The following is a 13929-nucleotide window of genomic DNA, read 5'->3' on the forward strand; positions in this document are numbered from 1 at the left end:
TTTTGCTATTTGTCATAGTGGCTTCTTCGGGGCCATATCATACTGAAATACTTAAGTTGATGCTTCTTCTGTAACTTATTCAATGGTCTGCAACCCTAGCGAATTATTCCACGCTCTCACTAGCATTTCATTTTGATAGCATTAAAAACAAAAGATCTTTTCAAAATTACAAAAAGCCGTTTTACTGTTTTCCACATTGTTTCTCTAATTTTTGTTCCGACCCCCACTTTAGTGAGGAGGGAGGAAGGAACTATATACTCAAATGGGTTTTTTTTTCAGTCAATTTTGGCCGATCGATATATTCATTGCAGAGAAGTATCATTAAAAAGCGCGTACATCCTAGAATATGGAATTGAAAAGTTTTTTTGAATTTCTATTTTTGCAGGGAGTTATCGACGTTTAAATTTTTGTGAATATTCAACCGTTTTTATCCACTTTTTCCGTAATTTTTGCTAAAATTATGCTCAATTTTGCTAATATAATTTCAAATAAGTTAAAATTTTTAATGGTAGTAATTTATTGTTACCTTTAGAGAAAGAAGAGCGTTGCTGAATTGTTTGATTGGAGTTTTTCTGACTAAAAGTTTTGATAACATTTTATAAGTTCAACAAAAACTTGCTCAATAAAAATTGCTCAAAACATGCATTTTTGGTTCACTTTGTTTGAATTTACCGAAAGTGAAGATCTAGAAATCGCTGAAAAATCTCCGTAAAATCTAAAAGAGAGCTAGTTGACATTCAGTGCCCTTTAAAAGCCTCTGGAGTTAAAATTTTGCCGGTTTTTGCAAATTTATTTTCATAATTATACAAAATGCATCATTGCTTTTTTATTTTTGAATTTTTTCACTGAAGAACTGGTCTAATTTCTTATAATCTGGAACTCTTGAGTGATTTGATGGGCGCGTGGCAAAATCAGGGATAGATTTGATATCATCATGGATTCCTACAATCAGAAACTTTGATTTTTTGTTTTGGTGCTGCTTTTTCTTTCGAAATAATTTGCTTTTATTGTTTTTTAATGTCAATTACCGACAAAATGTTCAGTTCACAGCTCAATTAATGACAGCTTCCATTTCCTTAAAACTGGAGCTAATTGTGCATATGGTATGTTTTCACAGAACCTAAGGGTTTTTATGGCTTTGAAGAAGAGTTTAACTGAATTCTTACATTATGTTTTCAATTGTTACTCTTCTTTGCAGTCTGATTACTAATTCTAACCAATCGAAGTTCGAAATGGCTCCTTCGAAAGCTATAAGTCAACCAGTACAATGAATTCAATTGTTATCTAATGTCTCTTATGCATTGAATATATTTGTTTTAGGAATATTTCAGTGACTTTTGAACTTGCCAAAACTTATCTCATTTCTGTTAATTTAAAGCTTATTTTCAGTAAATAGAGGTCAAATTGTCTTTCATATACGATACAATTTATTCTTTGTGGCGGACCTTTTTTTGTAGACATCGGATTCTTGGTTTTGGTACTCCTGGCCTTCATACAAAAATTTGTGATTTTGGTGCTTAATTGCCCTTTTTTTCTGTTGTTTTTGTTGTTTTCAGTTAATTGTCACATAACTTAACAATTTAACTGAAAAAGCGTCACAAAATTTGTAATTGAACTTTTTTTGTATTAATAATATATGGTTTTAAGGGCTGCGACAACGTTCTCTTGCAGAATTTGGTAGAGTTTTTCTTCTTTGCCCTGTTTATGTTGATATTTTTAGTTGTCGTATGCCAAATATTTTGTAACAGAAAGTCTCAATGGCCAGTTATGGATACATGAATGATCTTAATAACTGATGTGGGAAATAGAAAATGGTTTTTTGGCTTTCAAATTAATTTTTTTTTAAATTTAGTATTTCTTCAACTTATCCCTGTTTGTTCTGGTTTTCGTTTTTTCCGTGTTTTACTTTTTTGTATTATTTTCGTAATTTAGGCTCATTATAGAGGGATTTCGTTTATTTTTTATTGAACCAAACAATAATTTATCTGTCGGTTAAAACGTTTTGACTGAATGTATTCCGGGCTGAGACAATTTTTTTCAGAAGAATTTTGTGAGCTTTAGATATTTTTTGATTTTTGTGGTTCTTTTTGTTGTCGTTTTGAGATAATAATTTGTTTTACAAGATACGACATATGATGTTCAAAGGAGACGCAAGTAAAGAGTTTTTTCTCGCTGTTAATATTTTATAAATTTAATGACATCAACACTGTGGTTTTCGTAAAGTTGTTTCTGAAGTATTTTTATTTCTGTTTGTATTTAATGTTATTTTTTGTCTTTTGAATTAGTCTCAGTAATAACAGTTGCAATTAGGTTTCAAAAAAATTTTAACATAATCAAATAGTCTTTGTTCTTGGTACTAAAACTAAATTTTAGTGATTTTTGCATATTCTCCCATTTTTGTAGGTAGTTCCTTTTTTCACAGCATCACAATAATTTTCCGTCAATTTTAAAAAAAAAACGCAATTAAAAACTGTTAATTTTCTTATTGAACAGCTTAACATTGAGTTGGCTGGGACATCGTTTTCGTGCCAATTTTGAATTTTTTTGCCTGTATTTGTACTTTTTGTAGTCGTTTGACATATCTTGGATAATGACAGATCTCAACCGCTTTTTATCAAGGTATAATTATATCTCTCAACGATTTCAGTTGATGCATATGGTTTCTAATCAGTTTGACCATGTTTCTTTTCAAAAAAGCAACCATTTATTAAACTTTGCCCTCTTGCTCATTTGTTGTCGAATTGTTACCAAGTCGCATTGAAGTAAAGTCACACATTTTTTCTAGTGTAGTCCAGGTTAATTTTTTTCAGCATCTGTTTGATCTGATGCCGTTTTGATTTGGTTATTAACGTGTTTAAAAAATGGACAACGATTTTTGTTCCTAATTAATATTTGTATTTATTTGATTTTTATCGCCGTCTTTTCTGGTAGTCATATTAATGGCAGTTCTCATTGGCCCTCTGAGGTAGATTGTTTTATTCATTTCGTAGTTTGTTGAACGATATTCTATTTTTCATCTCTTCCTCTTTGGTAGGCAATTAAGTGAAAAATGTAGATGAGGAGGGTCGGAATGTTATGTGCGAACGCACATTACGGAGCCCCTTCTTTCTTAATAGTTTTATTTCAAAAACAAATAGCCAAAATCCTCACTTAGTTCTTAATGTTATTAACTGTTAGACGCATACAAGTTTCCAAGTTATCAATATTTTTAATTACACCAATCAACAAACCTTTTAGACAGCCGCGCATTTTGCAACTTTAAAATAATTTTTCTGAACTGTTGACCTAAATTTTTTAATGAGTTATGTGAGCATTTCAGTTACCACCTAGGCCAGAAAATAAGACATGAACCACGAAAAAAACATGAACCACAGAAATCCGGGTTATGTTCGGAAGTGGACATAACAAACCTGCGGAGTTTTATTGTCACATACGGTTTTTAAGTGCTAGAGTTGTTCGCACGTTTTGGAAGCAAAAGTAATCCAATGAGCGGGGCGACCCAATTTAGCTAACAAACTTCACGTGTGGGTTTCATCTCACTACAAACCATTTGTGGGTTACAATTCCAAGATGAGTACAAATGAGACCTTAATCTGTTCTTGATTCGAACTGATGAGAATTTCGTGATTAACTAAGGTTCCGTGAAGAGATGTGAATTAATGGAAATTTTAGTTGCAAAACTGCTATTATGATAATACTAGTTATAAATTGTGTTGTTTTGTTGTAGAATGTCAGAATGCTTCGATAAATTCCGTATAAAATTGCAGAAAACTGTCAGCATGTTTGGTTTAATACATAGGATAACGTTGTTGTGTTAGGTTTGAAACATAAAAACTTATTGGTTTTTAATCTCATTTCTCATTTTTAAGTGTTTTAGCTTTCTTAAATGTTATGAAATTATTCAAATTTCTTCCTCAGCTCTCGGAGAAATCTCGCAAAACTATTTTTAACTTTTTGTCAGTTTTTCTCGGAAAATGAAAAATACACTATGGTACCAAAAAGCTACGTACAGCATGATTTCTGCTTTTAAAGCATGATTCGTGCTTTATAAGCATGATTTGCGACAAGGCGTGAAAAAAAGTGTGCAATTTAGAAGTTTTAAGAGATATTTCATTCTCACTTTCTCCGCTTAAACAGAAAAGATGGTTAAACCGTTTTGTTCTTATACCGTTTGCCAAGTTGTTACGCTAAGAGATGTCGGATTTTCATGGTCTAAAATACAAAAGCAACTCAAATTAAAACCAAGATCCAGTGCACAGTATGCATACAACCGTTACCTGAAAAACAACAGTTTCGAGGCCCAAAAATCGAGCGGAAGACCCCCCAAATTGTCAAAAAAAATCAGAAAAAAAGTTAGTTGCCGATGTTTTGGAAGATTCGTGTGGCACATAACGCTTTCTCTTGCTACGATACAATTTCCAGAGGTACAGTTAGACGAATTCTCAAAAAAATATAGCGTTTTTTTAAGAAATGCTGCAAAAAAGTCAGTTTGAAAAAGAAAAGCAAGTGTTTTTGTATCAATATGCCCAAGAAGCCGTTCTCTTTCTGGCAGAATGTGGTTTTTACTGATGAAACAAGGGTGCGCATCTCCAGCGGTGGAATTCTTAGAGTTTTTCGAAGAAATGGAACGAGATTTCTTGAAAAAAACAGAAAAAATTTGAGTTCGGACAAACGATCACTTATGTTTTGGGATGCAATGCGATCAGATGGACGGAAGTTGCTTGTTAAGTGTCCAAACAAGCTAAACGCTGTCGGTTATTTGGAAATTTTGAAAATTTACGAAGAAAAAATGCATTTCCTGGACCTTATTTTTCAGCAAGATAATCCTCCTGTGCATAAATCGAAGATTATCGGCAATTTCTTCCAAGAAAACGAGTGGGAGGTACTGGAATGGCCAGATCTGAATCCTATTGAAAATTTATGGGCGATTTTGAAGCAGCGATTACGAAAACAGACAGTTTTTTTGGGAAAATTTAGAAAAAGTGTATGAAATTTGGAGTGAAATTGACGCAGACGTCATGAGAAACCTGTATGAAAACTATACAAACCGTCTACTAGACGTTTAAAAAGCTAAAGGTGGAATGACGCGTTATTAGAGAACTAATTTGAACTCAAAATGTTATATTATTTGTTGTTTCTATTGCTTTTTAAAAAAATCTTTAGGTATACGTAGCTTTTTGGTATCATAGTGTATATATGAACATTGACAGGGAACCAGTTCAGTACTTCATATGCACGGAGTTTTGATATGATTCTTAAAAAGTGCTTGAATTATTTATGAATTATTGTCTTTTAAAACCGAACAAAACGACAATTTTCTACGTTTCAAAACAACGTACAGAGTACATCAAAGAAAAATGAAGCCGTTTTTTTTGTGCTCTCTGTCCCAATAAAACCGAGCATACCAACGACTCCCTGAGTTTAAAATCAACATTTTTGGAACATTGCGTCGGCGAAATTGATCATCTTGAGTTAAGTTGCTAACTCTTTACCTTTTGCGTCGTGGGAGTTGTGATGGAGCGTTCTATTTACATCAGAAATGATGAGGCCGCCTATATCTTTCTATATAACTTATGCATATATACTCATGTATATATTATGTATGTATTTATATATAAAGACCTGATGTGCTCTTCTTTACATTTGAAATAGTTGTCATAAATAAGGTATGTTCTCTACAATCTGGTGCAGACTCAAGTATTGTCTGCGGACCAGATTTACGGCGCAATTCTATCCCTTTTTGCAGACATTTCAATTTTGTTAAATACTTTCAACAGGCACCACACAATGAAAGTACGGTTAATCTGGCTGATCAAATCGGTCTTTTTGTCATTCAACTGCTGAATAATTTGGCCTGAATATTTATCTCTCATTCACATCATTGTATATTTAACCGGACACTTTGTACACGCATGAACAGACATTGTTCAATGTATTTGAAGGCCAATTGTGTTGTGTTTTAAGGGGGCGGGGTGACAGCCCAAAAAAGACATTAATCGTTCGAATACACATTTTTATTCACGGTCTGATAATTTAGGGAAAGCGATACTCGCTGGCGTTATACTCTTTGTACTGTAACCTAGCGTGAATGAAAGGCTGCCGTGCACGTACTCTGTCCTTTATAGGGAGTATTACGAATATAACTGACAGCTCTGCATTATTTATGCTCAATTCCAAATTATTTTACGATACTTTTATGATGTTGCTTTTTTACGATGGAATAACTTTTCCTTGACCATGCCTTGAGTATACTATTCCGTACAAATATCATATGGTTTCAATTTCCATCGCGTGCATAGAAAATCTTTTTAGTTTGTTTTTAAGTCCTAAAACGCGCGATGCTTTATCCTTTATTAGAATTTTAAATAGCATCCTTTAGGAATACTTCACAAACTTTGTTAGCTTTGTGAGTTAAACAAAAAAACTGTTCTCGTTTTGTAAGATTTTGCCAAAGTTGAAATTATTTGCTTTATTTATTTTGAGACCAAATGCGTTAAGCGTGACTTAATATTTCATACATTATCAAACATGCATTGAAGACTTTATCTCTGTTTTTATTTGAACAGACTTAAGACTATTTTTGACTGACTGGCCGCGCAGTTTCCATGTTTGCCTAGTAAATATATGCTTGATTTTTCAATTTGCCATTTATTTACACTACCTTTAATCTTTTTGGCCTGGCTTTCTGATTCCATTTCAATATACGAATGAAACCTTTCCATTATCCTCTGAATAATTAAATGCTTTATATCGCACCTCTCCACAAAGGTAAATTGGACGGCTGAATTTTCCGATTTAATTTAAATCGAAGCCCAGTCGTCTCCATCATTATCAATTGTTTTGGAGTCTATTTTTTAGGGGGACGATAATTTATAGACAGGGACGTTTGTTTAAATTTCCAATTTTCTTGTTTAAATTCATAGAATTTCAGCTGAGCAAATTCACGATGCTCGTTTAAAATAATTTTAACAGAGGCAACCCGAAAAAAAACATTAATTTAAAAAATTATGCTTGAAGATAAACTTATTGATTATTTATGATTTCCGTAATCAGGTAGATTTAAAAAATTATAATTGAATATTTTGTAGACAAATGGGTTCTGTAAACAGATTTGGGTTTCGGAATTTCTTGAAATTGTTAGCTGCTGAGAACTGAGCAAATCACATTATCCGAGGAAATCGTACACATCAGAGAAAGTTTAGGAGCCTGTTGTTCTTCAAAAACCTGTGCCATGCAATTGCTAAGTATATATTTCGCTTATTAGAGATCGCTACCAGTTGCTTTTCAGAACAGCTTCTTGTTGTGATATGAAAGTAATTACCCCTTTAGGAGGGATCAGAAAACTTTTCGAATGAAAATTTTTTTGTTTTGTTTTAATGCTAAAGAAGTAAACCGATTTAGTCACACTTTTTCTTAAAAGTTTTTTCTGTCAACAACCCAATCTCCAAACTGTTTTTAAATTCTTTTCCGAGCAAAAACATCATATCTTTGTTGAAGAGCATGAACAAATTATGAAACCTAGATCAAAAAAAATTGTGAAAGAAGACGAGAGATAACTAATGCTATTTTATGTATGAGAGAAAAAAACACTTGATTGTCCAACTTTACAGAGAAATTTATTTATGCCAACAAGTGTGGGAGTCAAGTTTAACATTTTTTATTACTGTCACAACTAGTAATCACAACAAATTTAATTTCATGTTAAGGGTGAAAAGAGAAAGTAACTTTACTCGCGCCCATCAAACCTTAAGAGCAATTTCTTAATTGAAAAATTGCCGCTTTCCGTTTCCTGCTGCTGCGGGAATGATGTTCAAAAGTTTATTGTAATTATTTAACAAACTCTCTGTTTCAAATATTTTTTCTTCTTTTAAAAATTGAGTTTTGCGCGGCAAAGGAGTACGAGTTCATGTCCCCTGGATTGTATTTTTCGGAAAAATTGAAAACTGAAGCTGGTTGATATCATTAAATTTTTTCAATAAATCCTGAGAAAAAAAATTGAATTTAGCAATTTTTAATTAGTTGACTCGCGGTAGATATGTTGTTTTTTCTTCTATAACCGTATACTGAACAATCATTTTTGAGATCAAGACTGGTCCGGATCGCCCATTTGATTTGTTTCTCAGTTTTACTCTTTAGTTCACTAGTACAGCTATTAAAAAGTAAGTATCGGTAATGACTGTTGCTTTGAACCAAGTATTTTATCCAAAAAAATCTGTTCCGATATGGGAACACGTTTCTGGAATTCTGCATAATTTGAATGCTTAATTGCTTTTTTGTAAAATTTTTTTTTCGAAATGAGCTTGTTCTAAGAAGAATACCGAGGATTTAGAATATAAAAATTGTTCAACGCATGGTCCATCGATGGTTAAGATCAAATAAATTTCAAAAGAAGAGTTGACGTTTGTTCCACTGATGTGCACACAATTGGTCTTTTTGACATTGAGCATTACCTTGTTTGAATTGAAATTAAAAACGACGTTCTTACAATTAGATTGAAGTATGAATGTAGCTGCTTGTGAGGTTCGAATTCAAGCATAATAATGTTGTATCATCTGCATTTTCGGTCATTATGCAATTATCATTAATGTTTTTTCATAAATCGATTTTGAAAAAGCCGAAAAAATAGGGGACCCAAGAGAACTTCTTGTGGCATTATCTGCTCAATATTAGGCCGCCCATTAGATTTGATATAATCCATCTGGACCACTTTGTTGATTTTATTTTAGAATTTTTACAGTTGAAGGTTTTGCATTTTTACCGATTGCACTTTCTGTTAACTTAAACTTTTTCAGCAACACGGAGTGCAGTAAAGAGTCAAAGCCTTTAGATAGATTGATAAAGGCTGCAGCAATTTTGTTTGTTTTTGTCTATTTCAGTGTTAATATGTTCAGTTGTGCATAGAAGGACCTCAAATGTTGATACATGAGCGCGAAAACCATACTGGGTTTTCTATGAAGTTGTTTGTTATTAAATAAAAAGAGGTTTAACTCTTGTGCTATATTTTTTGGGAATTTAACGAGAGCAAAATTGTTGAAAAACGTCTGTTCCTAGATGGATCTGTAGGATCATCTTTTTGTACAGAGGAATCACGTTCACTTTTTTCAGAGGTCAGGTTTTGGAAGTTTCACCATTTTCCTTTTCACGCAATTCAAAATTTCCCCCCCTAAGTTTTTCTCGACTTTTCTGAAGTTTCTCACACACTTTTCCGTCGAAGCTGCATGTTTTTTTTCAGACACTTTGTAAGCAACTTTGGAAAGAGTCAGATACGCAGCTGGAGTTAATTTTTCTGTAAACCAGATGCCATGGAGTTTGCTTCTATTGTTTTTTGAATTGTTTAGCACTGAATATGGTTTTATCGAAAGGTTGCTTCTCTTATAGAGTATTATTCGCAATAATCTGAGACTAGATACGCAAAAAATTGTGTTATGACCTGATGAGAGTGGTGTTTTTAAAACATGTGCGTTATTGAAGAACGTTTTTTTTGTGATACGGTAGTCAATAACTGATCCACCCTCGTTACTGTTTCGAGTTGAAACTGGAACTGTTTTCCTGGTAATATCCAATGCGCATGGCAAAGTCGCGTCAGCTAGTGTTTTTCGTTTCCTTTCTCGTCTGCAATTGATATTGAAATAACCTAAAAGAAAGAGCCAGCGCTTTTTGGAGAATACCTAGTCATGCTTTTAAGTACATCGTTAAGGAACAAGTTTTGAAACTTTCTTTGGGGATTACAGGCTGGACCGTGAATAAATCTTTCTTCATATTTTGCTGTAGAATCGACCTCATTCTTACAAAATGAGACCGCCTACAATAACAAAGATCGTTACTCAGTTTTGGATTCTATTTTTGGCACAAGATACAGCGTTCGAGAACCTGATTTTTTGTTCGTTAAAAAAATTGTCCCGATCACAGCGATACAATTGCCATTTATTTCTGCTCACATTGAACGAATTATGACCAAACATGTCATTTAACCGATTCTGATTGAAACCAAAAATAGTTTTACTTTCGTATTGTTCAACGAAGGCCTTTAATTCCCTGTATTTATTGCTAAGTTTTCTGCATTTTAAGGAAACAAATTTCAATTTTTGTTTTCCTCAGTTTGCAGCACGTGCTTCAATTCAGAAGAACACCTGGCCGGTCAACATGTTGAGGATCATTTACGTGAGCTGTTGTCAGTTTATAAACTCTGTCGTTATCAAAACTTAAAGGTAAGTAAGTAACACCTTACTTGAAACCTAACTAAAAAGTGTAATTTTCCAAATACAGTTTTATCATTTTAAGAGAGTTGTTATCTGATTCGAGAATTAAGTGTTTTGACAAAACATACAAACATCTATTATTCTATAATTTACCTTGACCACAAAGTGAATTTGAAGTTAATCACCAGTTAAAAACTTTTCGTTACCAGATAATCAAAAGCAGTTGTCGAAACCTGGGCTTATGGTTTGTTTTCCTAAATAGTTTTTATATCTCATGTTGTTTTCAGATTTAAAAAAGATCACGCAGAGTTCTTCTTCATCTTTTAACAAAAAGATATTGGCCACATACAGATTGAATACAATATGAAATTTTGGTAAAAGCAGAAAATGATCCACTGTTCTCGGTTTCACTATAATTGTTTCACCATTGGTATTCAATTTATTCAACCCTAAGAATAAGAGATATTTGCAGAGAATTAATTGTTGTTAAAGAGGTCATCCTCTGATCAGCTTTGCCAGCACTGCCTGGAATTGCATTCTTCCTAGATGGAATTTGACTTATTTTGTGTTATTGTTCCTTCTCATGATTTCCCTTAGTTTGGATTTACCTTGACGGAATTTTAACGATATTTTGAAGCGGGAGAAGTAAACTGTTAATATTTAATCTCATATCAGATTTGAAATATGTGGCAAATAAACGTGCATGTTCTAGATTGCTGATCATTCTCTTGAATCAGCATTGAAGCTAGTTTTTTATCCGAATTTTCTATTAATGAGATTGACTCAAAACTATTCCCGGTCATCTGATTTTCAGTTAAATCAAAACCAATTTCCTTTTACAGATGCATTTTTCTATTAGTTATTTTATTTTTTTTTAAAATTATTTATTCACTATGAAATATATTTACAAACACAAACATTTTATATTTTTTTCTTGTGGCGCTGAGAAACAACTCATTCACAATGGTCAGTTTGTGGCATATAATGTCATGTCATTTCTCATTTCATCATAGTCTTGCTAACAGTAGAATGCTCTTTTTAAAGTGGCTCTTGTTTTTGCATGAAGTTAAAAGGCTTCTTTTTATTAGAAAGAGATAAGCAAAAAAAGATAAATGATACAGAAAGCGACCAGAAATCGGACAAAACATTTCAACTCCCCATTGTTTCAATGACATGTTCGAATAAAGTCTAAATCGACCAAAAATGCAAAGCGAGAAACAACTTTAAAAAAACAACATATTTTGCGCTTAACTTAAAGTAACTTCTATTCACATTTTTCCATTTGTAATAATCGTCTTGGCGCTTATTTATTACCCCCTGCTTGTATTTACTCCAAAATTGTAGTTAAATTACCCCTCATTTTAAAATAAACTTGGTATCTATTAGAAAAAGAACTCGGGTTATTATTTAAATTTTTCAGTGAAAAAGCATCCTGCTTTTAATGGCTTTTCTAATTGTCTGAAAAATACAAAACAACACAACCCGTTTTGTCATCCTAAACAATTTCTGAAATTTAATTTTTGTTATTTCTGACAATAAACTGCTGCCAACATTATTTTGCTTTTTTAATTGTCGATTTTTTCAGAAATTTTTGTTCAGTTTTTCACATCATTCTTGTGAATATATTTTGCTGCTAAATTCATTCACAATTTTAAAAGATTTTTTTTCTTCAACTTTTGAATGCATGGCGTAGTTAATACAGCAATTGATTTTTGTCTATGTAATCAGGTCAATTTTTGTTGAGTAACAAAATGGCCGTTTAAGTGGTATATTTGAAACCCATAGAAGTGTTACGTTATTATGATAATTGGGTCTATTCAGATGACGCAAAACAGGAAATTGACTTGTGCAATTTTCAACGGTTTCTTGTGCAAAACCGACTATTTTTCTCTTTTTAAATCAGCCAAAAGGAGGTTTCTAACGTAGTATAGATATAAATAAATGTTCATGATTGTTTGTTCTTTTCCTAAAATTGAAATACTTATTTTTTTTATTGGTTTATGCAAATGTTAGAGTCCATTTATACCCAAGCAGCAAAAGTATTTCGTTTTCCTGGGAAATTTTGCACAGAAAAGTATTAGCTTACATAACCATAGAAACTACTGTTTGCAGGTTATCTAATCTAACTTTCCTTTGTGATTTATTAAACAAGTTAAGTAACTTGGGGTATTTTTTGCTCGGGGTACTTATTAAGCTGGCGGTAGTTAATAAACAGATAAACAAAGTGCGGAAACTAAATTTCTGACAAGTGAAAAGATCTCTTTCTATTTATAATCCGATTCTGGTTATTTATTTCACTTTATTATAAAGTTACCATTATGAGGGCTGCAAATTGCACTTTTTTCAGAAGAAGAATAGCCTGGAGTGATTGAACAAGGTATGTCACAAAACAACAATTAGAGTGTGATTGATAGTTTTCGTTATGTTTCTATCGCAGTTTACAAATGACGATTTGCTTTCATCTAACTTAATCACCGAATGTGCTATTAAACCCCATCAGTTTTATTAAGCAGCTGCTATCATTACCATCTTTTTCTACATTAAGTAAGAAATCTTTATTGTGGTAATTTTTTTATGTCCCATAGCGACATAAATATGCAGTAATTTTTTTTACTCTGTCACTTACGCAAGCTTTCACTAAAAATTCAAACCAAGATTAGAAGAAATTCTGACAGTGGTTTTGGCAAAACTTTTTTTGGTTATACAGTGGTTTGAACAATTATTGTCAATATCTTTGTTTCATTGGAGAAAAAGGAAGAGTGTGAATTTCAGGTTTTCACCCTTTATCTTAGAGAGGCAGAACTCATTTCTTGCCTGAATTATTGTCGCCAATTTTATTTGCCTCTCAATGTGTTTCACTGAGAAACAAATTGGGGTCCTCCGAATAGATTTCAAGTATAGTTTTCTTTAGAGCCTTGGAATGATCTTGGAATGTTGAAATTAGTATCTATTTCATTTATATATGATGTAAGTTTGAGATAGCTAAGATTATGCCCAAAGTTTACTATAAAATTTATGTAGAGAAGAAAAACCTCTAAACACGAAAAGTGAGAAAAGGACTAGGTAGAACGGCAAAATTTGTGTATAGGTTGTGTAAAAAAGGGGATAATTTCCATCTGTAAACATATCAGAAAAGATATTCATGTGAGAAAATTGTTTAGGAATTCGCATTTTTTAATGCGAATCATACAAAAAACAACCAAATATGGAGCTGGCTTCGCTTACTATGCCACTCAATCAATTTTTTTTAGAAAGCAATCCAATCTATATCAAATCAGATTCTTACAATAGTTTTTGCATTTTTTCTTTGATACAATGGACTTCAAATAAGTTAAATTTGTTATCCAGCTTCTGTTAACATTGGGTAAAACATTCTCCTTCTTATACATAAGAACGTCACAACTTATGCAATTTAAACTTCAAAAAAATTCTGAGAATTACCTGAGTGTGCTGATTTGATGACAATTATTTTTGACACGAAACATTTGAAGAAAAAAACATAAACCTTGAAATTAAGGTCGCACTTAAAATTCACGTTTTTACCGGAGAATTGACGGAAAAGTAGGAGACCACTTTTCGACCTTATCTTTCAACAAGGATGCTCGGTAATGTGCGTACGCACATAAGGTTCCGACCCCGCTCATCCACATTCTTGACTTTATTGGCTACCAAAAAATGAAGAGGTAGAAAACTTTCAAAAACATACATATCGTTCAATAAACAACCAATG

The 13929-nt window shown here is 32.6% G+C and overlaps 1 protein-coding gene across 6 annotated transcripts in view; it reads left to right on the plus strand.

Moving 5' to 3' along the window:
* LOC142341591 (uncharacterized) overlaps positions 1-13929 on the plus strand; it is a 499295-nt gene that overhangs the window by 6562 nt on the left and 478804 nt on the right. Inside the window, exon 1 of one of the 6 annotated variants that reach the window (XM_075392646.1) lies at positions 6443-6768. The exons of 1 other annotated variant lie outside the window; for it this stretch is intronic. The gene's annotated coding sequence lies outside the window, so the exon portion shown is untranslated. Of the gene's footprint in view, positions 1-6442; positions 6769-12294; positions 12577-13929 lie in introns of those variants that run through there. 4 more of the 6 variants (XM_075392650.1, XM_075392644.1, XM_075392648.1 and 1 more) reach the window with 4 other exon arrangements.

This window comes from Convolutriloba macropyga, chromosome 6 (assembly GCF_964194025.1).
Source record: "Convolutriloba macropyga chromosome 6, txConMacr16.3, whole genome shotgun sequence".
Lineage (NCBI taxonomy): Eukaryota > Metazoa > Xenacoelomorpha > Acoela > Convolutidae > Convolutriloba > Convolutriloba macropyga.